The following is a 10,387-nucleotide window of genomic DNA, read 5'->3' as shown; positions in this document are numbered from 1 at the left end:
TCGCAGACCAAATCCTTACAAAAATGTTACTCTAAGGGCTGGGTCCATGTATTTTCATTAATAACTGTACCAATTAGAAATGATAAAACCTGCACAATCTGAATGTATCTAAGAAATATATAGAAGCTTTAATTTATTAATTCTACTTTCAATGTTCTGTGTTACAGAAGAACAAGAGGATGAAGTCATGAATGTAAATGATGATGATCCTCATGGACCGATGGTCGAAAAGAGAGAAGTCCTCAAAAAGACCAACATCTCTACGCCTGGTCCTGGGTATGTGATCATCAATATGGACCTGGATGAAGATGTGATCATCTCCTCTGACAGTAAGTTCTCAGGCTTTTATAAAGAATTTAACAAAAAAAAAATTGTCTCTAAAAGAAGAATGTAGGTAATCTGCCCTATAAATAGAGATCACGCTGGAGGTCGGGTCGCTCTATCTTCAAACTTTACAGTTCCGTTTAGAGGTTACAAAACTTGTATAATATTAATATTCTTAATAATGATAATTCTAATAATAATGATAATGTCATTGTTTTGTGTTACAGAAGAACAAGAGGATGAAATAACTATTGCAAATAATGATGCTCCTCAAGGACCAATGGACGAAAAGAGAGCAAACACCAACATCTCTACGCCTGGTCTTGGTTGTGTCATAATCGATAAGGATCTGGATGAGGATGTGATCATCTCCTCTGACAGTAAGTTCTCAAGCTTTTATTAAAAGGTGTTTATAAAAACAAATCAGTCTAATAATAAAAAAAAATCTGCAATAGAAGCATGTGGGTAAATGAACCCTATACATAGAGGTAACTTATGTTTTGGTCCCTCTATTTTCATACTGTACTGTGCCATTTAGAGGTTTTAAAACCTGCTTGGTAGTAACAAACAGATAGAAACTATTATTATATTAATGATAATTTCAATGTTGAACCTTACAGAAGAACAAGAGGATGAAATAACTAACGGAAATGACAATGCTCCTCGTGGACCTATGGCCGAAAATAGAGATGTCCTCGAAAACATCAACATCTCTACACCTAGTGCTGATTATGTAATCATCAATATGGACCTGGACGAGGATGTGGTCATCTATTCTGACAGTAAGTTTACTTTCTTGTTCACCTTGATAAAAAGAATAATTACTACCATAAATATCATCAGTACTTCTAACTTACATAAAATGAATAAATTAAAATCTACCAATCTTTTAATCACTTTCTTTTACAGAACAAGAGGACGGAGAACATATTCCACCTCCTCTGTGTCCTCCTCTGTCTACAACTCCACTACCTCTGTGTCCTCCTCCGTCTACTACTCTGCCTCTTGAACATTTTGATGACGATCTTGGCCTGGCCAAAGACATGGAGAAATGTAAAGTCTTCATGGAGCTTATCCTTAAGGAACGTCTGGCCTACTATGCCAGCCAAAACCTAATGTAAGTCCTCAGGGCTCCTGTGAATTTTTATGATATATGTTATATTTTAGTATTAACAGGCAATAGGATAAATAATTAGAAATTGGGCACTAACATCCTAAACGTTGACAGCATTCTTTTTCCTTACGGCGTCTAAATCATCAGTCTGTGAGCCATGAGACTACATGAAAATGGCTGTTGTCATTCTAGAATCACGAATAGAATACAATATAAATTATCTTTAATACATCACAATAAATAACAAAAATGGACGATCATATGAAGAAGAGTCGGTGATCAAGGCATAAACAATAAGATGAATATTTTATCATGATCACATTATGCATATACAGCAATACTGGGGTAAAATGTAAATATAATAAATCACAAAAGCTGATGGAGCGATAAAAAATGCTCAATATCAACAATTACATTTACATCCAGGTGCCATAACTAATATTCAGCCTTATTAATGCACAGAACTCAGAAGAAAAAGTCACGTCAGTGCCAAGTACGTTTAGACATGCTGTAGTACCAGAAATGCCAGCCATCACATCAACCTGACAGTGGTTTCACCATCACAGCTTTTTCAGGAGTTATAGGAAACGGTGTGCAGCGCTGTATATGTACTATATGTACCACGAGGGAGGGATTCCTAGAAAACTGTAATCTAATAACACAAGAACAAACAATAATAGTCAGGGTACTATTCCTATCACAGCAATGATCAGGTGTAGAACATACCTGAACATTGAGATGAAATAATGCCACTATATATTACATAGCACTGTATTATAATCTACCGATAATGGACAACATATAAACTTCTTCTGTTGCCCCACTCATTATAATCTGTCACCATGTATATATATATATATTAATCTTTACTGTCTTGCTGATTTTGTAACATATTTTCCAGGTGAGGCAGTGCGGGGTCTCGCTGTGTTCCCACAAGGAATATGGGATCCAGCTGGAGATGACAACTTTACATCAACAAGACGAGGCAGATTCCGGGCTCGGTCTCTGTCCTCAACCACTGGATACGACATTTTCTGGATTTTCCACAGCTAGACGCACTCACAGAACAAGTGGATTTCCTTCTGCAAGACGAGACAGATTCCAGGCTCGGTCTCTGATCTCAACCACTGGATACAACGTTTTCTGGACATTAAGCAGCTAGACGCACTCACAGAAGAAGTGGGTTTCCTTCTGCAAGACGAGACAGATTCCAGGCTCGGTCTCTGATCTCAACCACTGGATACAACGTTTTCTGGACTTTAAGCAGCTAGACGCACTCACAGAAGAAGTGGGTTTCCTTCTGCAAGACGAGACAGATTCCGGGCTCGGTTTCTGATCTCAACAACTGAATACGACATTTTCTGGACATTCCGCAGCTAGACGCACTCACAGAAGAAGTGGGTTTCCTTCTGCAAGACGAGACAGATTCCGGGCTCGGTCTCTGATCTCAACAAATTAATACGACGTTTTCTGGACTTTAAGCAGATAGACGCACTCACAGAAGAAGTGGGTTTCCTTCTGCAAGACGAGACAGATTCCGGGCTCGGTTTCTGATCTCAACCACTAGATACGACGTTTTCTGGACTTTAAGCAGCTAGACGCACTCACAGAAGAAGTGGGTTTCCTTCTGCAAGACGAGACAGATTCCGGGCTCGGTTTCTGATCTCAACCACTAGATACGACGTTTTCTGGACTTTAAGCAGCTAGACGCACTCACAGAAGAAGTGGGTTTCCTTCTGCAAGACAAGACAGATTCCGGGCTCGGTCTCTGATCTCAACCACTGGATACGACATTTTCTGGACTTTACGCACCTAGATGTACTCACATATTAAGTGAGGTACCTACTGCATACGAGACAGATTCCGGGCTCGGTCTCTGTTCTCATCAGTGGATTAAACAGTTGATGGACTTTCTGCAGCTAGATGTAATAACGAATCAAGTGAGTTACCTACTGCACCATGACACAGATTCCGGGCTCGGTCTCTGTTCCCATCAATGAACATCTACAGCGTAAGGGAAGGGCAGTCCTTCAGCCAAGGTTCCATAGAGGTTTCCTCCACCGGGGGTTTTTCCTCTCCTCAGCGCTGAAGGTCGACTCTTCGTGAGTCAATGCCCCTTTGTCATCATTATTATCGGGCACTTTTGAAGATTATTGCCCTGACTTCTAATGGGAACTTCTACATTACCCACCTTTAAAGAAGTTAATAAAGAAGTCAATGAATCATATGTAGCAGTGTATCTGTGCCTTTATCTATCCTTACAATACAGCAGAATATGTACAACACTGTGAGGAGGGAATATTTTATGTAGCATTAAACACATGGCAGCTTACATTCGTGTTTTCTCACAATCAAACTTATTTGCCACAAATTTAACATTCCTCATTAATCGTGTCCATCTTCTTCGGCCTGTTTCACAATGGGGCTGATACCAGTACGACCAGAACATTAATGTCACTGCACACCATACAGTTATGACGCACATCATGATATCAGAACATTACGATGTCTGTCGCCCAAGGACTAGTTATTACCTCTGTGGACACACATTAGTGGCAACTGCTCCGCGATGGCACGGCTCGAAGAAATGTCAGAGGCCTGGCCGAGCTGGAAGTTCCAACTGAGGAAACAGAAGAGAGAAGATGCTTGCAACCGGAGAAGGCGAAAGAAACTTTTGCCTGCATTCCATGGTTCAGCAAAACAGTTGCTGCCGCTGGCAGCCATAATGCTCAATTTGAGGGGAACAAATTGCAAGTATCTGTATTCTGGAGGAGTTGAATTCTCTAATCTCTATTAAATATTCTTTAGGATACAACGATTATGAGTCTCACACTAAGCACATCACTACACCATGATGGTAAGTGTATGAGCTGGAAAGCAATAGAAATGAGCACGTTCTTGTAATAATATACAGTACATGCAGTGCTTTATATGATGAGAAAGGCATTTGTGGTTTACCACCTTATCAATCCCCCGAGTATTCTATACTGCTATAAGTCATTGTGGATAAATTATAACTTGTGTTCTATAAATCAAGTAAGTGCCCTACAGCCATTAGTGCCAATCCAGATTCTTAAATTCACACTTCTGAATCCTCACATCGCGCACTGTAAGGATTCTCAGGCGATCATGTGACCACAAGTATGCGATTTCCACACCTCCGGCCACATTTCAACTAGACGTGCTTGGCTTTGCCCAATTTCCTCACTTGTATTGAGCGCAACCACGCACAGTTGGTAGGTGATCACATCTATGAAAGTCACATACTTCTAGTCAGATGATCGCCCACTCCCAGCACAGAGAACTTCATAGCGCACGATGCACACACTTGGAGGATTCAGAAGTCAGCAGTCACATAGAGAGATCACAAACTTTAACCCCAAGCCTAGACAACACCTTTAACCAAAACCACTGTACTAGGACTGATATTACCACAATACAGTTCCCATATAATGGATATAGCAGTTCTACACCAGTACTTTGCAGACCATATATGCTACAACTTCTTAAATTCATAGTTCTGAATGCTCACAACATGCACTGTCAGCATACTTCGGTGTCGGGAACAGAGGTCATGTGACTGCAAGGATTTCTGCAATTCCAGCCAGAGGCCTACATAGAAATCATGTTGCATTATAGCAGAAGTTCTAATTAGACCCCAAAATGAACAAAAAAAATAATATTCATTTGGGTCACAGAAGAACATATGTCACAACTTTAAAGTCCTTACAAAGCAATTTTCCTCCTACTAAAGCCCTAGATTCCCCTTTCAAAGTATAATGCCAACAAAATTGATACACAAACAATGTATGACACCCCCACAGTGACTTCTTCCACAGTACCCTTCACAAGAACAGTAGGATGACCCTACTGTAGACCACCTCAAGTCCCCCGTTAAAGTATTGTGACCATAATACAGTACGATCCCTAACGTTGACCCCAACATAGCCCTCCAACCAGTATAATGGGCCCCACATATAGTATAACAGCCCCACAACTCACCACACTGTATAATGGCCCCACTAGGCATCCAAACAGTATAATAGCATACATACAGCCTCCCACACAGTATGAGGGACCCCATTTAAACCTTCACATTGTATAATTGCTTGCATACAGCATAATGGCACAAACACAGCTCTCCAAATATTATAAAGGCTCCAATGTAGCGCTCAAAATATTATAATGGCCCCTCACACAGCCCTCATTAAGGTATAATGGTCCCTATAGTCCTCCATGTAGTATACTGCACCCCATAATTCTCCATTATAGTATAATTCACCCCATAGTATAATGCACTACCCATAGTCCTCCATATAGCATAATGCACTCTCCAGAGCCTTCAGTACACTATAATGAGCTCCTCATAGTACTACACATAGTAAACATCCCAAAGTTCTCCAAACAGTATATTGCATCCCAAAGTCCTCCAAACAGTATAATACACTCTCTATAGTCCTCCATATAGCATAATGTACCGCCCATAGTTCTCCAAAGCGAGAGACTCGTGAACACCTAAACCATGGCTTAGCAAATTCACCCGTGTTGGTGCTCTGGGAATCAGTTGCCTGCCTTGTGTCTCTGGCCACCCCACTGCCTCTTCCTGCCTTTGAGCATTGTTACATGCAATGTCCCCATGTCTATGTTGGAATGGGCAGGGCGAGAGGCCAAAATCTATAATGGAAATGTGAACAGCTCTTCGGAGTGTCCAAGTGTGGGATCACTTGTTTCTGGGCACTTGGCATGGTGGGAGGAAGGAGGATCAGGGTGAGGATTATGTGGTCCAGAATCATGGCTACTTAGACTCGACCATGCCCTAGATAGGGTGGTGCTGGCAAAGTGACTGGAAGCATTATCTACTATTCATCCAACAACATTTTCACAATGGTCTGGTTTCAAGAGTGGTGTACAGCGCATCCCTACAAAGTGAGACAGGAAGCTAGATTTAAATGATGTTTGTTTGTTGTGCTCCAGCAGTGGGCACAGTGTTCCCTTGCCCACATCCTCAGCCTTTGCGCTCACCATCAGCATCACGTCCACTTTCTCGTCCCTTACCATGTGCCTTGCCCATTTTAAATTACGTATGATATGTCCCTGTTAAGAAAACATTGCAGGCAGTATTACAATGCCAGCAAAATTTGCCCACTACAGATGGATGTATAACACTAGAGTATCAATATAGCAATGCTAATTGAAACCACATTTTTTTTTAGTGTGTTTTGAGGCTCAACTCTTTTACAATAAATGCTGTATAAAATTTCAGTGCTGAAAAAAATGGCAGTATTATATTGGCAGCAAAATGTTTCGACTTAAGATGGATGTATAAGACTGCAGTCCAGTACTAAAAAGGAACAGCATCCCATCCAGGATAAAAACCTATAATGGTCGAAACATTGCATCACGGCAGAATAAAGCTCTTTTAATCTTTGATCACCTGGATGGGATGCTGTTCCTTTTTAGTACTGGACTGTGTTTTCTTTCCGATTGGGCCATTGGACTGGAACGTGGACCCCTGCATTGAAGTGCTGTCGGCTGCTACTTATTTTTACTTGGCATAAGATTGCAGTATTAATATAGCAATGTGATTTTTTAACAAAGATTTTTTTGGCAGGGGGCTTTTGAGGCTCAATCTAGCACTTTAAATGCTTTATAAAATGTCACAGCTTAAAAAAAAGGCTGTATTACAATGGCAGGCAAATTTGAACACCTCAGACGGACGTATCAGACTGCAGTATATATATAGCAACGCAATTTTTTAAACAATTAATTTTTGGGGGGTTTGAGGCCCATCTGTTGCATGCTAAATGCCGTATAAAATGTCAGTGCTCAAAAAGAATGCAAATTTGTCCAATTGAGATGGACGTATTGGCGTGCTTGAGATCTCCCTAAAGTGGCTCAATGATATTGAGGTCAGGAGACTGAACCTTCAATTTGTTCTGCTGTAGCCAATGACAGCTCGACTTGGCTTTGTGTTTTGGATCGTTGTCATGTTGGAATGTCCAAGTACGTCTCATGCGCAGCTTCCGGTCTGATAAATGCAAATTTACCTCCAGTATTTGCTGATAATGTGCTGCATTCACCTCTCCTTCAACTTTGACCAAGTTTCCTGTGCATTTGTAGCTCACACATCCCCAAAACATCAGCGATCCATCTCCGTGCTTTACAGTAGGAATGGTGTTGCTTTCATCATAGGTTTTGTTGACCTCTCTTCAAATGTAACATTTATGGTTGTGGCCAATAAGTAAAATTTTGGTCTCATCACTCCCAATTACCTGGTTCCAGAAGTTTTGAGGCTTGTCTCTGTGCTGTTTTGTGTATTGCGGCGAGATACTTTTTTGGCATTTGCATAGTAATGGCTTTCGACCATGCAGCCCATTTTTCTTCAAGTGCTTCCTTATTGTGCATCTTGAAACAGCCACACCGCTAGTTTTCAGAGTCCAGTATTTCAGCTGATGTTATTTTGGGATTTTTCTTTGCATCCCAAACAATAGTCTACAGACAGGTTCATTGATAAAGTGGGATACAGCAGGCTGTTTCACATTTAGCAACAGAAAAAATTATAACTTTTTTCTTAATGTGCTTTAGGTCTGCAGACAGTTTTATATCGCCACAGCACTAAATGACAAGGTGGGATACAGCAGGCTGTTTAATGTTTGATCATTAGCTACATGTGAATTAGAATGCTATACTCGTGCATAGATCATAATAGAAGCAGTGCACAACATGTGCCCTGGGCTTGTCTGTGGACCTCAGTAATGTCCAAAAAAGAAAAAAAAATGCTAGAAGGTAAATTTAACAGCCACACTGGACAGTAGCTCGCTACACTATCTGACTGATATACAACCACCTATCTAACTAGCTGAATTGTGGGATACAGCAGGCTTTTCCACATTTAGCTACTGAAATAATATAATCTAGAATGCTATACTCGTGTATGGAGCACTATAGAAGCAGTGCACAACACACTTGTAGGACATGTGCCCTGCTGGCTGTGTCTGTGGACCTCAGTAATGAGCCAGAAAAAGAAATAATTCCGGAAGGTAAATTTTACAGCCCCACTGGACACTATCTACCTACACTATCTGACTGATATACAACGGCTAACTAACTAGCTAAAACCCTGCTGTTATAGTGTCAAAATGGCGCTAAAACAAGATGTCCGCTATTTATATGGAGAGGGACATGTGATTTCAGCAGCCAATGACACAAGCCGTAGTGTCAGGACATTGTGGGTGTGTCATGCGCCCTGATTGGCTAACCACAATGTGAACACCAAAAGCTAGGGGAAAAAAAAGACTGCTGTGCTTCCCAGAACGCTGCGCCTCTGAGCTGTGTAAACCCCCGCCCCTCATCAAACACGCGCCAAACACTCATGATACACCACCGTCATTGTTGCTAAAGTGCTGAAAATATTTTTGTGGCAACGCAAATATTTTCCCACACTTTTACCGAATTGTTACCGATTTTTACCGATTTTATAACATTTTGCTCGGGTTCCCGATCACGAATCCGAATGTGCCATATTCGTGCCGAATTTATGTTTGGAGATCGTTTTCCGAAAACAAATTCGCCCATCACTAATTATCATCAGCCCTAAGAAATGCTGTTGTTGTACTTCACAGAAATATAAATGTGGTTGGATCCCTGACTAATACACAGCTACAATTCTGTCCCTCTCTCACCAGCACCTCTCCCTACGCTGCCTGTGTCCGGGGTACAGTGTGCTGAACATGGCGTCCTATATAGACCAGATGAAGCTATGGGCCAGCCAATCACAGTAATGCCACAACCAAGATGGCTACCGCATTACAGTGACTGGCAGGCAATCCCCACATGTTCACTGGCTGTCTAAAAACACCAACCATGCGGGGCTGGGACTCGAGTTCCCACTCGAGCATTCAAAAAATGTCTGAAATCGATGGGTACACTGCTCAAATGACATGGAAACATCAAGGGGAAGACTCCTAGAAGCATTTCTGACTCCCAGGTCACAGCTGTGAACAATGTTGTCAGGGTCTTACGCCACTTTTACAGACTCACAATAAAACATACAAAAACAAAATGGATTTTCCTGGGAAATATGTTAAGGTACATCCTTTCCAGGGTAATGATTTGTATCTAAGGCAAAATAAATAACCCAACACAAAGATGTTCCTCCACCAGTTGGGCTATGGTCACATGCAGCGTTTTTGATGCATTTTTCAACTTTAACATTGCTTTCAACCAAGACAAATGCATTCACTGGGAAATGTCATTGTAACATTTAACAACCCTAGCTGGCCATGTGGTGTGTGACACATCAGCAGACACGTCCTGTTTCATTTATGAAGGAGGGGCTGGTAAAGAAGGACGGCCATCAGGCGGACTGCAATATTCTTAAAGGGACAGCAGTTGGTCCTCACTATTCTTAGAGAGCCATCAGCCGGCTATGCTTTGTTGTTCTCACATTAAACAGTGCGTCTCCTATACTGTTATTGCCTATGCACTGAATGCAAGGTCTGCCCCAAAGTTGGACGCACCTCAATAACCATTGAACAGGTGTACTGGATGGCCACATGAAACCAACGTTCCCATTATTATGAATTTGCTACTGCCACACTGTTACCCTATGCATTGAATGCAAGGCCTGCCCTGTCCCAACGTTACACGCACCCCAATAAGCCTTTGAACCAACGTACTGGATGGCCACAGGAAACCAAAGTTCCCATTATCATGATTTTTTTTACTCCCAGAAAGTTTGCCTATGCAGTGAATGCAAGGCCTGCTCAAATTTTGGATGCAATATCCCTTGGAAGAGACGTGGAGTAGGGTGTTAGGGTGGGCGGAACACACTAAATAAATTATAATAATGAAGTGCGTTCGCCACCCGGAGTCCACCGTGGAGAGATGGAACACTGCAGCTAAAAGTACAATGGCGAGACTTGCAGCGAGCTTAACAGACTGGCACTG

At 41.6% G+C, this 10,387-nt stretch overlaps 1 long non-coding RNA gene across 1 annotated transcript; it reads left to right on the top strand.

Moving 5' to 3' along the window:
* Window positions 1-999: 999 nt before the first annotated feature.
* LOC143817893 (uncharacterized) lies at window positions 1,000-2,523 on the top strand. The gene is made up of 3 exons (XR_013224198.1): window positions 1,000-1,106; window positions 1,234-1,441; window positions 2,340-2,523. It is a non-coding gene; the product is annotated as an uncharacterized LOC143817893 (long non-coding RNA).
* The last annotated feature ends 7,864 nt before the right edge of the window (window positions 2,524-10,387 follow it).

Source organism: Ranitomeya variabilis, chromosome 3 (genome assembly GCF_051348905.1).
Source record: "Ranitomeya variabilis isolate aRanVar5 chromosome 3, aRanVar5.hap1, whole genome shotgun sequence".
Lineage (NCBI taxonomy): Eukaryota > Metazoa > Chordata > Amphibia > Anura > Dendrobatidae > Ranitomeya > Ranitomeya variabilis.
The sequence above is the reverse complement of the archived record's forward strand: the minus strand, read 5'-3'. Positions and strand labels throughout refer to the sequence as shown.